Source organism: Heptranchias perlo, chromosome 6 (assembly GCF_035084215.1).
Source record: "Heptranchias perlo isolate sHepPer1 chromosome 6, sHepPer1.hap1, whole genome shotgun sequence".
NCBI classification, from domain to species: domain Eukaryota; kingdom Metazoa; phylum Chordata; class Chondrichthyes; order Hexanchiformes; family Hexanchidae; genus Heptranchias; species Heptranchias perlo.
The window spans coordinates 49,658,084-49,679,734 of record NC_090330.1 but is presented as its reverse complement, the minus strand read 5'-3'; positions in this window follow the sequence as shown (position 1 = coordinate 49,679,734).

Below are 21,651 nucleotides of genomic sequence, written 5' to 3'. Positions count from 1 at the left end.
TCCTCTCGTTCCCCTCTCGTTCCCCTCTCGCTCTCCTCTCGTTCCCCTCTCGTTCCCCTCTCATTCCCCTCTCGTTCTCCTCTCGTTCCCCTCTCGTTCCCCTCTCATTCCCCTCTCGTTCCCCTCTCGCTCTCCTCTCGTTCCCCTCTCGTTCCCCTCTCATTCCCCTCTCATTCCCCTCTCGCTCCCCTCTCGCTCTCCTCTCGTTCCCCTCTCGTTTCCCTCTCGCTCTCCTCTCGTTCCCCTCTCGTTCTCCTCTCGTTCTCCTCTCACTCCCCTCTCGTTCCCCTCTCGTTCTCCTCTCGTTCTCCTCTTGTTCCCCTCTCGTTCCCCTCTCGTTCCCCTCTCGTTCTCCTCTCGTTCTCCTCTCACTCCCCTCTCGTTCCCCTCTCGTTCTCCTCTCGTTCTCCTCTCGTTCTCCTCTTGTTCCCCTCTCGTTCCCCTCTCACTCGCCTCTCGTTCTCCTCTCGTTCTCCGCTCACTCCCCTCTCGTTCCCCTCTCGTTCCCCTCTCGCTCTCCTCTCGTTCCCCTCTCGCTCTCCTCTCGTTCCCCTCTCGCTCTCCTCTCGTTCCCCTCTCATTCCCCTCTCGTTCCCCTCTCGTTCCCCTCCCGTTCCCCTCTCGCTCTCCTCTCGTTCCCCTCTCGCTCTCCTCACGTTCCCCTCTCGCTCTCCTCTCGTTCCCCTCTCGTTCGCCTCTCGCTCTCCTCTCGTTCCCCTCTCGTTCCCCTCTCGCTCTCCTCTCGTTCCCCTCTCACTCGCCTCTCGTTCTCCTCTCGTTCTCCTCTCACTCCCCTCTCGTTCCCCTCTCGCTCTCCTCTCGTTCCCCTCTCGTTCCCCTCTCGCTCTCCTCTCGTTCTCCGCTCGTTCCCCTCTTGTTCCCCTCTCGTTCCCCTCTCGTTCCCCTCTCGTTCCCCTCTTGTTCTCCTCTCGTTCGCCTCTCGTTCTCCTTTCGCTCTCCTCACATTCGCCTCTCGTTCGCCTCTCGTTCGCCTCTCGCTCTCCTCTCGTTCCCCTCTCACTCGCCTCTCGTTCTCCTCTCGTTCTCCTCTCACTCCCCTCTCGTTCCCCTCTCGCTCTCCTCTCGTTCCCCTCTCGTTCCCCTCTCGCTCTCCTCTCGTTCTCCGCTCGTTCCCCTCTTGTTCCCCTCTCGTTCCCCTCTCGTTCCCCTCTCGTTCTCCTCTCGCTCTCCTCTCGTTCCCCTCTCACTCGCCTCTCGTTCTCCTCTCGTTCTCCTCTCGCTCTCCTCTCGTTCGCCTCTCGTTCCCCTCTCGCTCTCTTCTCGTTCGCCTCTCGTTCTCCTCTCGTTCCCCTCTCGTTCCCCTCTCGTTCTCCTCTCGCTCACCTCTCGTTCCCCTCTCGTTCCCCTCTCGCTCTCCTCTCGTTCTCCTCTCGTTCTCCTCTCGCTCTCCTCTCGTTCGCCTCTCGTTCCCCTCTCGCTCTCCTCTCGTTCCCCTCTCGTTCCCCTCTCGCTCTCCTCTCGTTCGCCTCTCGTTCCCCTCTCGCTCTCCTCTCGTTCCCCTCTCGTTCCCCTCTCGCTCTCCTCTCGTTCCCCTCTCACTCACCTCTCGTTCCCCTCTCGTTCCCCTCTCACTCGCCTCTCGTTCCCCTCTCACTCACCTCTCGTTTGCCTCTCGCTCTCCTCTCACTCACCTCTCGTTCCCCTCTCGCTCTCCTCTCGTTCCCCTCTCGTTCCCCTCTCGTTCCCCTCTCACTCGCCTCTCGTTCCCCTCTCACTCACCTCTCGTTTGCCTCTCGCTCTCCTCTCACTCACCTCTCGTTCCCCTCTCGTTCTCCTCTCGTTCTCCTCTCGCTCTCCTCTCGTTCTCCTCTCGTTCCCCTCTCACTCGCCTCTCGCTCTCCTCTCGCTCTCCTCTCACTCGCCTCTCGTTCCCCTCTCACTCGCCTCTCGTTTGCCTCTCGCTCTCCTCTCACTCACCTCTCGCTCTCCTCTCGTTCCCCTCTCGCTCTCCTCTCGCTCCCCTCTCACTCGCCTCTCGCTCTCCTCTCGCACTCCTCTCACTCACCTCTCGTTCCCCTCTCACTCGCCTCTCGTTTGCCTCTCGCTCTCCTCTCACTCACCTCTCGTTCCCCTCTCACTCGCCTCTCGTTTGCCTCTCGCTCTCCTCTCACTCACCTCTCGCTCTCCTCTCGTTCCCCTCTCGCTCTCCTCTCGCTCCCCTCTCACTCACCTCTCGCTCTCCTCTCGTTCCCCTCTCGCACTCCTCTCACTCACCTCTCGTTCCCCTCTCACTCGCCTCTCGTTTGCCTCTCGCTCTCCTCTCACTCACCTCTCGCTCTCCTCTCACTCACCTCTCGCTCTCCTCTCGTTCCCCTCTCGCTCTCCTCTCGCTCTCCTCTCACTCACCTCTCGTTCCCCTCTCACTCGCCTCTCGTTCCCCTCTCGGTCTCCTCTCGCTCTCCTCTCACTCACCTCTCGTTCCCCTCTCGTTCCCCTCTCGTTCTCCTCTTGCTCTCCTCTTGCTCACCTCTCGCTCTCCCCTCGCTCTCCTCTCACTCGCCTCTCGTTCCCCTCTCACTCGCCTCTCGTTCCCCTCTCACTCGCCTCTCGTTCCCCTCTCGTTCTCCTCTCGTTCCCCTCTCGCTCTCCTCTTGCTCTCCTCTCGTTCCCCTCTCGCTCTCCTCTCGCTCTCCTCTCCCTCACCTCTCGCTCTCCTCTCACTCACCTCTCGTTCCCCTCTCGTTCCCCTCTCGTTCCCCTCTCGTTCTCCTCTTGCTCTCCTCTTGCTCACCTCTCGCTCTCCCCTCGCTCTCCTCTCACTCGCCTCTCGTTCCCCTCTCACTCGCCTCTCGTTCCCCTCTCACTCGCCTCTCGTTCCCCTCTCGTTCCCCTCTCGTTCTCCTCTCGTTCCCCTCTCGTTCCCCTCTCGTTCCCCTCTCACTCGCCTCTCGTTCCCCTCTCGTTCTCCTCTCGTTCCCCTCTCGTTCCCCTCTCGCTCTCCTCTCGTTCCCCTCTCGTTCTCCTCTCGTTCCCCTCTCGTTCCCCTCTCGCTCTCCTCTCGTTCCCCTCTCGCTCTCCTCTCGTTCGCCTCTCGTTCCCCTCTCGCTCGCCTCTCGTTCTCCTCTCGTTCCCCTCTCGTTCCCCTCTCGTTCTCCTCTCACTCACCTCTCATTCCCCTCTCGTTCTCCTCTCGTTCTCCTCTCGTTCTCCTCTCGTTCCCCTCTCGTTCGCCTCTCGTTCCCCTCTCGCTCTCCTCTCGTTCCCCTCTCGTTCCCCTCTCGCTCTCGTTCCCCTCTCGTTCCCCTCTCGCTCTCCTCTCGTTCCCCTCTCACTCTCCTCTCGTTCCCCTCTCGCTCTCCTCTCGTTCGCCTCTCGCTCTCCTCTCGTTCCCCTCTCGCTCTCCTCTCGTTCGCCTCTCGCTCTCCTCTCGTTCCCCTCTCGCTCTCCTCTCGCTCTCCTCTCGCTCCCCTCTCGTTCTCCTCTCGCTCTCCTCTCGTTCCCCTCTCGTTCTCCTCTCGCTCCCCTCTCGTTCTCCTCTCGTTCTCCTCTCGCTCTCCTCTCGTTCCCCTCTCGCTCTCCTCTCGCTCTCCTCTCGCTCTCCTCTCGTTCCCCTCTCGCTCTCCTCTCGTTCTCCTCTCGTTCCCCTCTCGTTCTCCTCTCGTTCCCCTCTCGTTCCCCTCTCGCTCTCCTCTCGTTCTCCTCTCATTCTCCTCTCGCTCTCCTCTCGCTCTCCTCTCGCTCTCCTCTCGTTCGCCTCTCGTTCGCCTCTCGCTCCCCTCTCGCTCCCCTCTCGGTCCCCTCTCGCTCCCCTCTCGCTCCCCTCTCGTTCCCCTCTCGCACTCCTCTCGTTCGCCTCTCGCTCTCCTCTCGTTCGCCTCTCGCTCTCCTCTCGTTCGCCTCTCGCTCTCCTCTCGTTCGCCTCTCGCTCTCCTCTCGTTCCCCTCTCGTTCGCCTCTCGCTCTCGCTCTCCTCTCGCTCCCCTCTCGCTCCCCTCTCGCTCTCCTCTCATTCCCCTCTCGTTCGCCTCTCGCTCTCGCTCCCCTCTCACTCTCCTCTCGCTCTCCTCTCGGTCTCCTCTCGCTCGCCTCTCGTTCCCCTCTCGTTCCCCTCTCGTTCCCCTCTCGTTCGCCTCTCGCTCTCCTCTCGCTCTCCTCTCGTTCCCCTCTCGTTCGCCTCTCGCTCTCGCTCCCCTCTCGCTCTCCTCTCGCTCTCCTCTCGTTCGCCTCTCGCTCTCCTCTCGCTCCCCTCTCGTTCTCCTCTCGCTCTCCTCTCGTTCGCCTCTTGCTCTCGCTCTCCTCTCGCTCTCCTCTCGCTCTCCTCTCGTTCGCCTCTCCCTCTCGCTCTCCTCTCCTTCCCCTCTCGTTCGCCTCTCGCTCTCGCTCTCCTCTCGCTCTCCTCTCGTTCGCCTCTCGTTCGCCTCTCTCCCCCCTCTCGTTCCCCTCTCGTTCCCCTCTCATTCGCCTCTCGCCCCCCCTCTCGTTCCCCTCTCGTTCGCCTCTCCTTCCCCTCTCGTTCGCCTCTCGCTCTTGCTCTCCTCTCCTTCCCCTCTCGTTCGCCTCTCGCTCTCGCTCTCCTCTCGTTCGCCTCTCGTTCGCCTCTCGCTCTCCTCTCGTTCGCCTCTCGCCCCCCCTCTCGTTCGCCTCTCCTCTCGCTCGCCACTCGCTCTCCTCTCGTTCCCCTCTCGTTCGCCTCTCGCTCCCCTCTCGTTCCCCTCCCCTCTCGTTCCCCTCTCGTTCGCCTCTCGCTCCCCTCTCGTTCCCCTCTCCTCTCGCTCTCCTCTCGTTCGCCTCTCGTTCGCCTCTCGTTCCCCTCTCGTTCGCCTCTCCTTCCCCTCTCGTTCGCCTCTCGCTCTTGCTCTCCTCTCCTTCCCCTCTCGTTCGCCTCTCGCTCTCGCTCTCCTCTCGTTCGCCTCTCGTTCGCCACTCGCTCTCCTCTCGTTCCCCTCTCGTTCGCCTCTCGCTCCCCTCTCGTTCCCCTCCCCTCTCGCTCCCCTCTCGCTCTCCTCTCGCTCCCCTCTCGCTCTCCTCTCGCTCTCCTCTCGTTCCCCTCTCGTTCTCCTCTCGCTCTCCTCTCGTTCCCCTCTCGTTCTCCTCTCGTTCCCCTCTCGCTCTCCTCTCGTTCCCCTCTCGTTCTCCTCTCGCTCTCCTCTCGTTCCCCTCTCGTTCCGCTCTCGCTCTCCTCTCGTTCCCCTCTCGTTCCCCTCTCGCTCTCCTCTCGTTCCCCTCTCGTTCCCCTCTCGCTCTCCTCTCGTTCCCCTCTCGTTCTCCTCTCGCTCCCCTCTCGCACTCCTCTCGTTCGCCTCTCGGTCCCCTCTCGCTCCCCTCTCGCACTCCTCTCGTTCGCCTCTCGTTCGCCTCTCGCTCTCCTCTCGTTCGCCTCTCGCTCTCCTCTCGTTCGCCTCTCGCTCTCCTCTCGTTCGCCTCTCGCTCTCCTCTCGCTCTCCTCTCATTCCCCTCTCGCTCTCCTCTCGTTCCCCTCTCGCTCTCCTCTCGTTCGCCTCTCGCTCTCGCTCCCCTCTCACTCTCCTCTCGCTCCCCTCTCGCTCTCCTCTCGCTCTCCTCTCGCTCGCCTCTCGCTCGCCTCTCGTTCCCCTCTCGTTCGCCTCTCGTTCCCCTCTCGTTCCCCTCTCGTTCGCCTCTCGCTCTCGCTCTCCTCTCGTTCGCCTCTCGTTCGCCACTCGCTCTCCTCTCGTTCCCCTCTCGTTCGCCTCTCGCTCCCCTCTCGTTCCCCTCCCCTCTCGCTCCCCTCTCGCTCCCCTCTCGCTCTCCTCTCGCTCTCCTCTCGTTCCCCTCTCGTTCTCCTCTCGCTCTCCTCTCGTTCCCCTCTCGTTCTCCTCTCGTTCCCCTCTCGCTCTCCTCTCGTTCCCCTCTCGTTCTCCTCTCGCTCTCCTCTCGTTCCCCTCTCGTTCCGCTCTCGCTCTCCTCTCGTTCGCCTCTCGCTCTCCTCTCGTTCGCCTCTCGTTCGCCACTCGCTCTCCTCTCGTTCCCCTCTCATTCGCCTCTCGCTCCCCTCTCGTTCCCCTCCCCTCTCGTTCCCCTCTCGTTCGCCTCTCGCTCCCCTCTCGTTCCCCTCTCCTCTCGCTCTCCTCTCGTTCGCCTCTCGTTCGCCTCTCGTTCGCCTCTCGTTCCCCTCTCGTTCGCCTCTCCTTCCCCTCTCGTTCGCCTCTCGCTCTTGCTCTCCTCTCCTTCCCCTCTCGTTCGCCTCTCGCTCTCGCTCTCCTCTCGTTCGCCTCTCGTTCGCCACTCGCTCTCCTCTCGTTCCCCTCTCGTTCGCCTCTCGCTCCCCTCTCGTTCCCCTCCCCTCTCGCTCCCCTCTCGCTCTCCTCTCGCTCTCCTCTCGTTCGCCTCTCGTTCGCCTCTCGCTCCCCTCTCGCTCTCCTCTCGCTCTCCTCTCGTTCCCCTCTCGTTCTCCTCTCGCTCTCCTCTCGTTCCCCTCTCGTTCTCCTCTCGTTCTCCTCTCGTTCCCCTCTCGCTCTCCTCTCGTTCCCCTCTCGTTCTCCTCTCGCTCTCCTCTCGTTCCCCTCTCGTTCCGCTCTCGCTCTCCTCTCGTTCCCCTCTCGTTCCCCTCTCGCTCTCCTCTCGTTCCCCTCTCGTTCCCCTCTCGCTCTCCTCTCGTTCCCCTCTCGTTCTCCTCTCGCTCCCCTCTCGCACTCCTCTCGTTCGCCTCTCGGTCCCCTCTCGCTCCCCTCTCGCACTCCTCTCGTTCGCCTCTCGTTCGCCTCTCGCTCTCCTCTCGTTCGCCTCTCGCTCTCCTCTCGTTCGCCTCTCGCTCTCCTCTCGTTCGCCTCTCGCTCTCCTCTCGCTCTCCTCTCATTCCCCTCTCGCTCTCCTCTCGTTCCCCTCTCGCTCTCCTCTCGTTCGCCTCTCGCTCTCGCTCCCCTCTCACTCTCCTCTCGCTCTCCTCTCGCTCTCCTCTCGCTCGCCTCTCGCTCGCCTCTCGTTCCCCTCTCGTTCGCCTCTCGTTCCCCTCTCGTTCCCCTCTCGTTCGCCTCTCGCTCTCGCTCTCCTCTCGTTCGCCTCTCGTTCGCCACTCGCTCTCCTCTCGTTCCCCTCTCGTTCGCCTCTCGCTCCCCTCTCGTTCCCCTCCCCTCTCGCTCCCCTCTCGCTCCCCTCTCGCTCTCCTCTCGCTCTCCTCTCGTTCCCCTCTCGTTCTCCTCTCGCTCTCCTCTCGTTCCCCTCTCGTTCTCCTCTCGTTCCCCTCTCGCTCTCCTCTCGTTCCCCTCTCGTTCTCCTCTCGCTCTCCTCTCGTTCCCCTCTCGTTCCGCTCTCGCTCTCCTCTCGTTCCCCTCTCGTTCCCCTCTCGCTCTCCTCTCGTTCCCCTCTCGTTCCCCTCTCGCTCTCCTCTCGTTCCCCTCTCGTTCTCCTCTCGCTCCCCTCTCGCACTCCTCTCGTTCGCCCTCTCGGTCCCCTCTCGCTCCCCTCTCGCACTCCTCTCGCTCTCCTCTCGTTCGCCTCTCGCTCTCCTCTCGTTCGCCTCTCGCTCTCCTCTCGTTCGCCTCTCGCTCTCCTCTCGCTCTCCTCTCATTCCCCTCTCGCTCTCCTCTCGTTCCCCTCTCGCTCTCCTCTCGTTCGCCTCTCGCTCTCGCTCCCCTCTCACTCTCCTCTCGCTCTCCTCTCGCTCGCCTCTCGCTCGCCTCTCGTTCCCCTCTCGTTCGCCTCTCGTTCCCCTCTCGTTCCCCTCTCGTTCGCCTCTCGCTCTCCTCTCGTTCGCCTCTCGCTCTCCTCTCGCTCTCCTCTCGCTCTCCTCTCGTTCCCCTCTCGTTCGCCTCTCGCTCTCGCTCCCCTCTCGCTCTCCTCTCGCACTCCTCTCGTTCGCCTCTCGCTCTCCTCTCGTTCGCCTCTCGCTCTCCTCTCGCTCTCCTCTCGTTCCCCTCTCGTTCGCCTCTCGCTCTCGCTCCCCTCTCGCTCTCCTCTCGCACTCCTCTCGTTCGCCTCTCGCTCTCCTCTCGTTCGCCTCTCGCTCTCCTCTCGCTCTCCTCTCGTTCCCCTCTCGTTCGCCTCTCGCTCTCCTCTCGTTCCCCTCTCGTTCGCCTCTCGCTCTCCTCTCGTTCCCCTCTCGTTCGCCTCTCGCTCTCGCTCCCCTCTCGCTCTCCTCTCGCACTCCTCTCGCTCTCCTCTCGCTCTCCTCTCGCACTCCTCTCGTTCGCCTCTCGCTCTCCTCTCGTTCGCCTCTCGCTCTCCTCTCGTTCGCCTCTCGCTCTCCTCTCGCTCTCCTCTCGTTCCCCTCTCGTTCCCCTCTCGTTCGCCTCTCGCACTCCTCTCGTTCGCCTCTCGCTCTCCTCTCGCTCTCCTCTCGTTCCCCTCTCGTTCGCCTCTCGCTCTCGCTCCCCTCTCGCTCTCCTCTCGCACTCCTCTCGCTCTCCTCTCGCACTCCTCTCGTTCGCCTCTCGCTCTCCTCTCGTTCGCCTCTCGCTCTCCTCTCGTTCGCCTCTCGCTCTCCTCTCGCTCTCCTCTCGTTCCCCTCTCGTTCCCCTCTCGTTCCCCTCTCGTTCGCCTCTCGCACTCCTCTCGTTCCCCTCTCGTTCCCCTCTCGCTCTCCTCTCGCTCTCCTCTCGCTCTCCTCTCGTTCCCCTCTCGCACTCCTCTCGCTCGCCTCTCGCTCTCCTCTCGTTCGCCTCTCGCTCTCCTCTCGCTCTCCTCTCGTTCCCCTCTCGTTCGCCTCTCGCTCTCGCTCCCCTCTCCCTCTCCTCTCGCTCCCCTCTCGTTCTCCTCTCGCTCTCCTCTCGTTCGCCTCTCGCTCTCCTCTCGTTCGCCTCTCGCTCTCCTCTCGCTCTCCTCTCGCTCTCCTCTCGCTCCCCTCTCGTTCTCCTCTCGCTCTCCTCTCGTTCGCCTCTCGCTCTCCTCTCGTTCGCCTCTCGCTCTCCTCTCGTTCTCCTCTCGCTCTCCTCTCGTTCGCCTCTCGCTCTCCTCTCGTTCGCCTCTCGCTCTCCTCTCGTTCTCCTCTCGCTCTCCTCTCGTTCGCCTCTCGTTCTCCTCTCGTTCGCCTCTCGCTCTCCTCTCGTTCCCCTCTCGCTCTCCTCTCATTCCCCTCTCGTTCGCCTCTCGCTCTCGCTCCCCTCTCGCTCTCCTCTCGTTCCCCTCTCGTTCCCCTCTCGCTCTCCTCTCATTCCCCTCTCGTTCGCCTCTCGCTCTCCTCTCGTTCGCCTCTCGCTCTCCTCTCGTTCCCCTCTCGCTCTCCTCTCATTCCCCTCTCGTTCGCCTCTCGCTCTCGCTCCCCTCTCGCTCTCCTCTCATTCCCCTCTCGTTCGCCTCTCACTCTCGCTCCCCTCTCGCTCTCCTCTCGTTCCCCTCTCGTTCCCCTCTCGCTCTCCTCTCATTCCCCTCTCGTTCGCCTCTCGCTCTCCTCTCGTTCCCCTCTCGCTCTCCTCTCATTCCCCTCTCGTTCGCCTCTCGCTCTCGCTCTCCTCTCGCTCTCCTCTCGCACTCCTCTCGTTCGCCTCTCGCTCTCCGCTCGTTCGCCTCTCGTTCGCCTCTCGTTCGCCTCTCGCTCTCCTCTCGTTCGCCTCTCGCTCTCCTCTCGTTCGCCTCTCGCTCTCGCTCCCCTCTCGCTCTCCTCTCGTTCCCCTCTCGTTCCCCTCTCGCTCTCCTCTCATTCCCCTCTCGTTCGCCTCTCGCTCTCCTCTCGTTCCCCTCTCGCTCTCCTCTCATTCCCCTCTCGTTCGCCTCTCGCTCTCGCTCCCCTCTCGCTCTCCTCTCGCTCTCCTCTCGTTCGCCTCTCGCTCCCCTCTCGCTCCCCTCTCGCTCTCCTCTCGCTCCCCTCTCGCTCTCCTCTCGCTCCCCTCTCGCTCTCCTCTCACACTCCTCTCGTTCTCCTCTCGCTCTCCTCTCGCTCTCCTCTCGTTCCCCTCTCGTTCGCCTCTCGCTCTCCTCTCGTTCCCCTCTCGCTCTCCTCTCGTTCCCCTCTCGCTCTCCTCTCGTTCCCCTCTCGCTCTCCTCTCGTTCCCCTCTCGCTCTCCTCTCATTCCCCTCTCGTTCGCCTCTCGCTCTCGCTCCCCTCTCGCTCTCCTCTCGCTCTCCTCTCGTTCCCCTCTCGTTCCCCTCTCGTTCGCCTCTCGCTCTCCTCTCGTTCGCCTCTCGCTCTCCTCTCGCACTCCTCTCGTTCGCCTCTCGCTCTCCTCTCGTTCTCCTCTCGCTCTCCTCTCGCTCTCCTCTCGCTCCCCTCTCGTTCTCCTCTCGCTCTCCTCTCGCACTCCTCTCGTTCGCCTCTCGCTCTCCTCTCGTTCTCCTCTCGCTCTCCTCTCGCTCTCCTCTCGCTCCCCTCTCGTTCTCCTCTCGTTCTCCTCTCGTTCTCCTCTCGCTCTCCTCTCGCTCTCCTCTCGTTCGCCTCTCGTTCGCCTCTCCCTCTCGTTCTCCTCTCGCTCTCCTCTCGTTCGCCTCTCCCTCTCGCTCTCCTCTCCTTCCCCTCTCGTTCGCCTCTCCCTCTCGCTCTCCTATCCTTCCCCTCTCGTTCGCCTCTCCCCTCGCTCCCCTCTCGCTCCCCTCTCGCTCTCCTCTCGCTCTCCTCTCGTTCGCCTCTCGTTCGCCTCTCGTTCGCCTCTCCTTCCCCTCTCGTTCGCCTCTCGCTCTTGCTCTCCTCTCCTTCCCCTCTCGTTCGCCTCTCGCTCTCCTCTCGTTCGCCTCTCATTCCCCTCTCGCTCTCCTCTCGTTCCCCTCTCGCTCTCCTCTCGTTCGCCTCTCGCTCTCGCTCCCCTCTCACTCTCCTCTCGCTCTCCTCTCGCTCGCCTCTCGCTCGCCTCTCGTTCCCCTCTCGTTCGCCTCTCGTTCCCCTCTCGTTCCCCTCTCGTTCGCCTCTCGCTCTCCTCTCGTTCGCCTCTCGCTCTCCTCTCGCTCTCCTCTCGTTCCCCTCTCGTTCGCCTCTCGCTCTCGCTCCCCTCTCGCTCTCCTCTCGCACTCCTCTCGTTCGCCTCTCGCTCTCCTCTCGTTCGCCTCTCGCTCTCCTCTCGCTCTCCTCTCGTTCCCCTCTCGTTCGCCTCTCGCTCTCCTCTCGTTCCCCTCTCGTTCGCCTCTCGCTCTCCTCTCGTTCCCCTCTCGTTCGCCTCTCGCTCTCGCTCCCCTCTCGCTCTCCTCTCGCACTCCTCTCGCTCTCCTCTCGCACTCCTCTCGTTCGCCTCTCGCTCTCCTCTCGTTCGCCTCTCGCTCTCCTCTCGTTCGCCTCTCGCTCTCCTCTCGCTCTCCTCTCGTTCCCCTCTCGTTCCCCTCTCGTTCGCCTCTCGCACTCCTCTCGTTCGCCTCTCGCTCTCCTCTCGCTCTCCTCTCGTTCCCCTCTCGTTCGCCTCTCGCTCTCGCTCCCCTCTCGCTCTCCTCTCGCACTCCTCTCGCTCTCCTCTCGCACTCCTCTCGTTCGCCTCTCGCTCTCCTCTCGTTCGCCTCTCGCTCTCCTCTCGCTCTCCTCTCGTTCCCCTCTCGTTCCCCTCTCGTTCCCCTCTCGTTCGCCTCTCGCACTCCTCTCGTTCCCCTCTCGTTCCCCTCTCGCTCTCCTCTCGCTCTCCTCTCGCTCTCCTCTCGTTCCCCTCTCGCACTCCTCTCGCTCGCCTCTCGCTCTCCTCTCGTTCGCCTCTCGCTCTCCTCTCGCTCTCCTCTCGTTCCCCTCTCATTCGCCTCTCGCTCTCGCTCCCCTCTCGCTCTCCTCTCGCTCCCCTCTCGTTCTCCTCTCGCTCTCCTCTCGTTCGCCTCTCGCTCTCCTCTCGTTCGCCTCTCGCTCTCCTCTCGCTCTCCTCTCGCTCTCCTCTCGCTCCCCTCTCGTTCTCCTCTCGCTCTCCTCTCGTTCGCCTCTCGCTCTCCTCTCGTTCGCCTCTCGCTCTCCTCTCGTTCTCCTCTCGCTCTCCTCTCGTTCGCCTCTCGCTCTCCTCTCGTTCGCCTCTCGCTCTCCTCTCGCTCTCCTCTCGTTCTCCTCTCGCTCTCCTCTCGTTCGCCTCTCGCTCTCCTCTCGTTCGCCTCTCGCTCTCCTCTCGTTCGCCTCTCGCTCTCCTCTCGTTCGCCTCTCGCTCTCCTCTCGTTCCCCTCTCGCTCTCCTCTCGTTCCCCTCTCGTTCGCCTCTCGCTCTCGCTCCCCTCTCGCTCTCCTCTCGTTCCCCTCTCGTTCCCCTCTCGCTCTCCTCTCATTCCCCTCTCGTTCGCCTCTCGCTCTCCTCTCGTTCCCCTCTCGCTCTCCTCTCATTCCCCTCTCGTTCGCCTCTCGCTCTCGCTCCCCTCTCGCTCTCCTCTCATTCCCCTCTCGTTCGCCTCTCACTCTCGCTCCCCTCTCGCTCTCCTCTCGTTCCCCTCTCGTTCCCCTCTCGCTCTCCTCTCATTCCCCTCTCGTTCGCCTCTCGCTCTCCTCTCGTTCCCCTCTCGCTCTCCTCTCATTCCCCTCTCGTTCGCCTCTCGCTCTCGCTCTCCTCTCGCTCTCCTCTCGCACTCCTCTCGTTCGCCTCTCGCTCTCCTCTCGTTCGCCTCTCGTTCGCCTCTCGCTCTCCTCTCGTTCGCCTCTCGCTCTCCTCTCGTTCGCCTCTCGCTCTCGCTCCCCTCTCGCTCTCCTCTCGTTCCCCTCTCGTTCCCCTCTCGTTCCCCTCTCGTTCCCCTCTCGCTCTCCTCTCATTCCCCTCTCGTTCGCCTCTCGCTCTCCTCTCGTTCCCCTCTCGCTCTCCTCTCAATCCCCTCTCGTTCGCCTCTCGCTCTCGCTCCCCTCTCGCTCTCCTCTCGCTCTCCTCTCGTTCGCCTCTCGCTCTCCTCTCGCTCCCCTCTCGCTCCCCTCTCGCTCTCCTCTCGCTCTCCTCTCGCTCCCCTCTCGCTCTCCTCTCGCTCCCCTCTCGCTCTCCTCTCGCACTCCTCTCGTTCTCCTCTCGCTCTCCTCTCGCTCTCCTCTCGTTCCCCTCTCGTTCGCCTCTCGCTCTCGCTCTCCTCTCGTTCGCCTCTCGCTCTCCTCTCGTTCCCCTCTCGCTCTCCTCTCGTTCCCCTCTCGCTCTCCTCTCATTCCCCTCTCGTTCGCCTCTCGCTCTCGCTCCCCTCTCGCTCTCCTCTCGTTCCCCTCTCGTTCCCCTCTCGTTCGCCTCTCGCTCTCCTCTCGTTCGCCTCTCGCTCTCCTCTCGTTCGCCTCTCGCTCTCCTCTCGCACTCCTCTCGTTCGCCTCTCGCTCTCCTCTCGTTCTCCTCTCGCTCTCCTCTCGCTCTCCTCTCGCTCCCCTCTCGTTCTCCTCTCGCTCTCCTCTCGCACTCCTCTCGTTCGCCTCTCGCTCTCCTCTCGTTCTCCTCTCGCTCTCCTCTCGCTCTCCTCTCGCTCCCCTCTCGTTCTCCTCTCGTTCTCCTCTCGCTCTCCTCTCGCTCTCCTCTCGCTCTCCTCTCGCTCTCCTCTCGTTCGCCTCTCGTTCGCCTCTCCCTCTCGTTCTCCTCTCGCTCTCCTCTCGTTCGCCTCTCCCTCTCGCTCTCCTCTCCTTCCCCTCTCGTTCGCCTCTCCCTCTCGCTCTCCTCTCCTTCCCCTCTCGTTCGCCTCTCCCCTCGCTCCCCTCTCGCTCTCCTCTCGCTCTCCTCTCGTTCGCCTCTCCTTCCCCTCTCGTTCGCCTCTCGCTCTTGCTCTCCTCTCCTTCCCCTCTCGTTCGCCTCTCGCTCCCCTCTCGTTCCCCTCCCCTCTCGCTCTCCTCTCGCTCTCCTCTTGTTCACCTCTCGCTCTCCTCTCGCTCCCCTCTCGCTCCCCTCTCGCTCCCCTCTCGCTCCCCTCTCGTTCCCCTCCCCTCTCGCTCTCCTCTCGCTCTCCTCTCGTTCGCCTCTCGCTCTCCTCTCGCTCCCCTCTCGTTCCCCTCCCCTCTCGCTCTCCTCTCGCTCCCCTCTCGCTCTCCTCTCGCTCCCCTCTCGCTCTCCTCTCGCTCCCCTGTCGCTCCCCTCTCGTTCCCCTCCCCTCTTGCTCTCCTCTCGCTCCCCTCTCGCTCTCCTCTCGCTCTCCTCTCGCTCTCCTCTCGCTCTCCTCTCGTTCTCCTCTCGTTCGCCTCTCGCTCTCCTCTCGTTCGCCTCTCGTTCGCCTCTCGTTCGCCTCTCGTTCGCCTCTCGCTCCCCTCTCGCCCTCCTCACGCTCTCCTCACGCTCTCCTCTCGTTCCCCTCTCGCTCCCCTCTCGCTCCCCTCTCGCTCCCCTCTCGCTCTCGCTCTCCTCTCGTTCTTCTCTCCCACTCTCAGGCCTCCTTTTATGCCTCGCTGACCTCTCGTTCTCCTCTCCTGCTCTCGGGCCTCCTTAGATGCCTCGCTGACCTCTCGTTCTTCTCTCCCGCTCTCGGGCCTCCTTTTATGCCTCGCTCACCTCGCGTTATCCTCTCCTGCACTCGGGCCTCCTTTTATGCCTCGCTGACCTCTCGTTCTCCTCTCCCGCTCTCGGGCCTCCTTAGATGCCTCGCTGACCTCTCGTTCTTCTCTCCCGCTCTCGGGCCTCCTTTTATGCCTCGCTCACCTCGCGTTATCCTCTCCTGCACTCGGGCCTCCTTTTATGCCTCGCTGACCTCTCGTTCTTTTCTCCCGCTCTCGGGCCTCCTTTTATGCCTCGCTCACCTCTCGTTCTCCTCTCCTGCTCTCGGGCCTCCTTTTATGCCTCGCTCACCTCTCGTTCTTCTCTCCCACTCTCAGGCCTCCTTTAATGCCTCACTCACCTCTCGTTCTCCTCTCCTGCTCTCGGGCCTCCTTTTATGCCTTGCTCACCTCTCGTTCTTCTCTCCCGCTCTCGGGCCTCCTTTTATGCCTCGCTCACCTCTCGTTCTCCTCTCTTGCTCTCGGGCCTCCTTTTATGCCTCGCTGACCTTTCGTTCTCCTCTCCTGCTCTCGGGCCTCCTTTTATGCCTCGCTCACCTCTCGTTCTTCTTTCCCACTCTCGGGCCTCCTTTTATGCCTCGCTCACCTCTCGTTCTTCTCTCCCGCTCTCAGGCCTCCTTTAATGCCTCACTTATTTTTTTTTTCTAAGCTTTTCTCATAACTCTGCCCTCTGACATTAGAGATTAGCCTTGTGGCACTTCTCTGGACTATGTCTCTTGTGCCTCGATGACTCAAAGTGAATGCTGCACCCAAGCAGCACTAAACAGCTTCAGTATGATGGCCTTAGACCTGTACTCTACTGGTTTAGCAATATAGTTTAGCATTCTGTTTACTTTGCTAATTGTTGCTCTGTAATGTTGGCACATGGATAATGTTGCGATTGCCAGCACCCTTAATCCTCGTTCAGCTTCTCCACTGGATAGTTCAACACCGTTTATTGGATAAATATGCCTCCCATTTCTTTTCTTTTAATGTGCAAGACCTATCTGTAATAAATTTCATCTGCCACAATTGTGTCAATTTGCAAATATTGTCTAGATCCTCATGTAATTCCTTAACTGCTGCATCCGAAGCTTAGAGGGTGAATTTCAGAGGGTGGGGGGGGGGTGGGGAGTTGTTCTTCTGTTCGCACGCTGTATCTTCAGAGGAAGAACCCTGGTAAAATGGCATAAATGCTGTTTGCGCCATTTTCCAGGGGTTTCAGTGGCTCTTCCTCTAAAGCCATGGCAGGCAGGTGGGAGAACCCCAGCAGATATTTATCTGCCTGGTCATTAAGTTTAGTTGTTGCACCACCCAGGATGGGTGAGATACCACTAGTGTCTTTTATATTGAATGCTTTGAGGAAGTAATCATTTCGAATGTTAACTATTTTTAGTTCTTCCTCCATTTCAATCCTATTTGCATCCTTAAGGGATTTCAACATTTCTTTGATAACTTTCTCTTTGTATTGTCTCATTAAATCCATATATGGTCACATTTCTTTAACCTATAGTTACTAATCTTTGGCATCTACTCAACTGCCTTGCTCAGTAGTGTGTCCTTAAAGGTATTCCATTTGTCCTCAGCTATAGTTTTTTTTAAAATTCCCCCTCCCCCAATAAAATTGTTTAGGATATTTTGGGGCAAAAATTGTTCAGAACGGCGAACCAACACTGCTCGCCGCTCCATAGATTTATACTAGCCCGCTAACTTACTTTTCTTTTCGTTGGCCACTTCCTCTAATAGGAAGCGGGGAAGAGCCCAGCATCAGTTCAAGCAAAGCTGGGACCCTGGGAGAAGCGAGAGGATCACATTCTCCCCTCGACCAATCAGATCACAGCATTTTTGACACGCTGCATTCACTGTCTCTGCAGGCTTGGTACGTTAAACCAGGAAGTGAAAGGTACAATATTAAAAACAGTGTAAAAACAGTTATAGACAGTGAAGAAAGAAAGAGTAAGAAATAATTAAATTGAATAAAAGAGACAGAAGGGAAAAGTAAAACAAAATAACATTTTTAATTTTTTAATTTTTTTAATGACCAAAAACTATTAAAATAAGGAGTAACGAGACTCCGCATTTTTAAATTAATTTTTGGTTGTTTGGCAGTCATTAAGATTTAGTTTAGACCTGGTATTTTTAATCGTACCTGATTTGTGGCGTTATTAGTTACATTCCAGCTGTGCAGATAAGCAAGTTTGCCCTTTTTCAATGATTTCTCTGATTGCAGCATGCGATATACCTTTAATTCAAAGCGGTCATACCGCCGGCAAACCAGGAGGAGCAAGTTCCGGATTTCCGTGCTTCACTGCGCATGTGCGGAAGCTGGAACTTGCTCCTCCATTTCGCCACTAACAACGGTGAGCACTGTTGAGCTCTCCATTATTTCGCGACCTATTTCTGCCCATTTGTTTTTTGCACCTTTTCTTATAATGAAGTATTTACGCTGAGGGAGGAGGGAAGGCACTTTCATTTTGCTAATGCCTTTATCTTGCTGACAACCTTGAAATTGATGAGACCGGGTAGCAATTAAAGTGAATGGGAAGCTCAGTTGTTCAGAAAAGGACTGATATTGTTTTCAGTTTTCTTTTTGAATAGCCTCCAGAGAGCATGTGAAGCAGTAACAAGTGATAGTATTCGCTATTAGCCACAAAAGCTAAAATGGATGGGGAGAGATATTTGTTCATAACAGCACCAACATGATAGCATTTTCTAGGAATTAATTTTCTACTGAAGTAATGTTAATAGTCAATTAAAAAAAAAACTTGCATCCCTTGTACCTTAATCTTCAGAAGATTATGTATTTTACAGTTATTAATAATTAGGCCTATGTCACATAATTTGTAATATACCTCAGTCATGTTGTGCATTTCCACGGTTAACTGGGGATCTAACATTAGTTTTCAAAATAATGAAAGGTTTCCCGAGGTGATAAATAGTGAAAGATTGTTTCTGCTGGTTGGCATATTGAGAGTGACTGAGGATAATTATTAGAACAGTGAAGGGAGAATTTAGACGAGATTCTTTGGACAAAGGGTGATTAGGACATTACATTTTTCTACAAACAGCTTTTGAGGTAGAATTTAACACAATTTCAAATGCCTATCCAATTCATTTTTAAAATGAAGAATATAAAAGGATACAGAAAAAAGGCAGGGAAATGAGATTAGAATAAACAGCTTCTGTTGAAAAGCCAGCAATGGCATAGGTGTGATGGGTCAAAAGGCCCCTTCTGTGCTGTAAGCCTATGATTCTATGTACAGTACTCGGGTGGTGCGGCAAGGGGAACGACCAAAGGACCACAGTCCCCCCATGATAAATTGCTATTTAGATTTTCTGAACTAGATATTTGCTTTACTGTAATATTTGAAAGACACCCTATAGAGTGTTATGAAAAGTTGACTGAAGTATATATTTATATAGCTTTTTCTGAGTTGATATTTGATTATGTTGAGTTGGAGACCATGTGAGTTTACTACTTCCCTCAAGTTGTATTACAAAGCATTGATCATCTTGTGTCTTAATGCAGCGTTGCAGCAAATGTACTTCAAGCTGACTGTCAATTCAGGAAAATCTCTGGGAAATTCATTTCTGACTCCCTGAGGCTATCGAGGCTGCTCCAATAACCCATAACTCTTGATATCTGGAAATGGCCTCTTCTCTCAGGAGTTTGTTCAATTCTTCTTTAAAGGACTGTAGTGACTCCGTACACACAATGGGCTAGATTTTCCTCAGTGGTGGACTTGTCTCCAAAATAGCACCTAAAATGCACTTCTGCCAGTCAGTGTAACTCTACCAAGCACTCGTCCAATTTTCCTCAATTGACTTCATTACATTCTCATGGTGGACTCTTGATACAATTAGCAATCTCTGGAGGCAGTTCACCTCTCGGGGAGGAAAATCAATTGCTGTTGTAGGAGCTGAAACGCCAAGGTAGGCATTTTGTGTCTGTAACAATGTGACTTGTTTCAATGTCTGCTGTTGGCACTTCTTCAGCGCACTGAACCCATAAATTTAAAGAATTTTCTGTCGAGGTGTTACCCTCTGTAATCCAATAAAGGAGGAACTAGCTTTTTGGCCTTAAAAGAAGGAGGCCCATAAAGGGCATAATCCAGCCCATGAAAGGAATCTGGACTTGGCTGTGCATGCCACCTCCAGCAACCCCTGCAGGGCTACTCAATGCTAGAGGAAGTTCATTGAGCTGTCTAGGGGAATCCAAGGGAACAGTAGACAGTCATACCCTGTGATAATGTACAGTAATAAACATGTTTCACAATTGCAGCCAGCTTGTCTTGACCGTGTCAAACACCACTGCAACTTACTAGCAAAATGCAGTAGTTACCACAATGCCTTTCATGGCCCGTTCCTTCTGCTGTGAATGTTCTTTTACTCGCAACTGAACTCTAGGGAAGTTGTGGAGACTCCCATGATGGGTATTTCATTGCCAACACTTGTTCTTACCCTCATTAAAACAAAGCCTTCTGAAACCTGGGTTGTATTTCTTTTTATTCGTTCATGGGATGTGGGTGTTGCTGGTGAGGCTGGCATTTATTGCCCACCCCTAATTGCCCTTTTATATGATGGCACACAGAATTCTCTCCTCCTTTGCACTTTTTTCATAAAATTGAAACGGCTCACAAACAAAGACAAGAAGGCACCTGCTGCAAATCATCAGCCAACCATCTCGGAACCTCCTGCCAATGTAGGTGGGTAGGATTGAAATTACATTCAAGAGTAGTCCTGGTAGTCTTAAACAGTAGGATGGTTGTCAGCTTTATTGTCAGCGAGATGTTTTTGTCACTGACTGGGCATGTGCAGAATGATTTGGGTACGGTGGAGAAATGTCTGTGCGAAGGAGACGCAGAATGATCTCTACAAGGGAGCTTTGGAAGTTGTAGAGGAGCGCTTCATATCAGCAAGTGATTAAGTTGTGTTTGTTACCACAGTGATAAGGCTGTAAAGGTAGGACTCAAACTGTAGTAGACCCTGATCTTAGTCAGTGTGCGTACTCTGGGTAAAGGCCTGAGACACCGCGTGGTGCCTGTTCAGCATGGATTGTCTGAGGTGATCCTCCTCTTCTCCCTCCTAAGATGAAATTTAAAAAGAAAAAATTACAAACTTACAGAAACTTAAACTTACAAAAATACTTTTTAAAAAACAGGAAGATGCAGAGCAGCCTCCTGCATTTTGTTCTGATTCCTTGTGGCTCTGTGTTACAGTATCTAGCACACCACAACCAGTGGAAGAAAATAAACTGCTGGGCTAAGCCACGCCCTCTGACTGTCATTTACATGTGGTGCTATGGGTAAGCAGTGGCTCTTGTAGCCAATCCCTAGCAAGGATGACAGAAAATCGTCCAGACAGTTTGTGAGATGGGGATTCTCCAATTGGCCTCCCCTTTCCATTTTAATGCTCTTGGGGCTTCCTGAAAATGGGCAAAATGCTGGAGGAAAATCTAGCACTTGGTATCATCATGGTCTCCATTCTCTGCCCCTACTCCAGAGTCTGAATGTTCTTCAACATGTATGGGAACCAAAATTCGATATGCTGCTTACTCTAAGTGCAGACATACGAGAAATGCTGTCAGCTGAGTAAATTGTAAAAGTGTATTGAGGAAAATGTAGGTTACAAATTGTTTTTCTGCCAGGCCACACAAGAAAGGATGTTAGAACCTGTTATTACTATAGGTGCTAATGTGACAATGGTGGAGAAAAATTAGGTACAAAACAGAAGGCTTTCATACCACAGCCATGGATACTACTGAATTATATTTGTTCCCTCCACTGCCAAAAATATCTATGAATTGCTCTTTCTGGTTCATTGTTTTGGTGTAAGCCATTCTGAAGTAATTTAATATCTATGGTATAAACCAAATATACAATGGAGAACAGAGATTCTCGAGAGAACATTCACAACTTGTTCTGAGTTGAGGTCTTCCTCACTCATTGAATCGACTGTATATTTCATAGAAATCTGGCATGATATTGATAGCTTTGACAGGCCCCTTAGAAGAATATTTATATGTGACTGGTTTCTGCCTGTTTGGAGTCAAATATTTATCCCTTTCTCAACCCCCTTCATTGCACCTCACCTCTTTTTGCCAATGGACTGACCAGTAGCCTCTTTATTGGGTCCTAATCAGCTTGTATCCAAATATTTTGCAGCTTCTACCAATACTGTTAGAAATAGAACTTTGAGTTAGCATAAAAGAGCCCAGAACACACTGAAATTAAATTAGATTTTCTGGCGAATCTCCTGGTAATGATGTATAATTATGCTTTTGATATAAAATCCAGCTCCTTTGAGAATTTAAATCACATTCAATGAGTTACTACAACTAATAAAAGTTATGATACACTGTGTATTGCTTTGGCAGTCACCACCTCGTGCGTGTGTGTGTTATGTATAATTATCACATTTCAGAATGATGTACTTTAAAAGTTACATTTTGTTGAAATCATTAAAAAATCACAACTAAATGTTTTAAAAAAGGATTGGGGGCGGGGGGAGCCAGTCATTTTTGCTGGGTTTTTTTGCCCTGTCTTCAGAGGACTCCCCGAGGAGAGGAGATAAACAGCTGCCAATCTAAAGAAACTTGCAACAGCAAATAATCTGCAATTGACCTGAGGACATTACTATTTAGTCCACTCTCTATAACGGCCCTAAAGATACAGGTTGGATTAGCCAAATATCACATATGCTCGAGGCCCCAGATTATCCATGAGCAATACTATGGGAAATGGATTAATAAATGCCAAAAAATATGAGTGTTACAGTAATAGATTCAGAATTCATTTCTCGTACAACTACTCGCTTCCCAAAATTAATTGTTCAAATTACTTGATGCACACTTTAATCAAATTAATTTGCATGTGCAGCCTGCTTTGATCTCATTTAAAGCTTATAAACTGGTGAAACCTTTCCTGGAAATCTCCATAGCTTAGCCTTCCAATGAGTCAGATATTAACCCCATCTATTATGAAATTCTTCCCTATTTAAAAATGCATAAAGTAAAATAATAGCACCAGAGAAACATTACAATTACAAGGTTGAAATTACATCTATAAGGGGAATATGTTCCAAGAAACATGTAAGGTTCTTGGACTTGGCACTTATTTGGTTGCAAATAATCTTTATTGAATTCGACTGAGTCTTGACACATTCAATGTCTTAAGCAATAGTCATACAGAGAAATAAAAGATATTACCCGCTTTCGCTCTAGATAGAGAACGTAACCTTTGTCAATTCTTTCATTCTTCTCTCTACGAATTGTGAAAGAAAGCTTAAGATCTTTATAGGGCTCTCGTAATGCACAGTCATCCCTTAAAAGGAGTTGTTTTTCAGTTTCCTAACTAATCTGTTGATCATTGTCTTGTTTGTTTGTGATGTAGGCTACCCTCTTATCTGGGAGACCACTGACCCCTTATTCAGCATTCCTTACTAACAA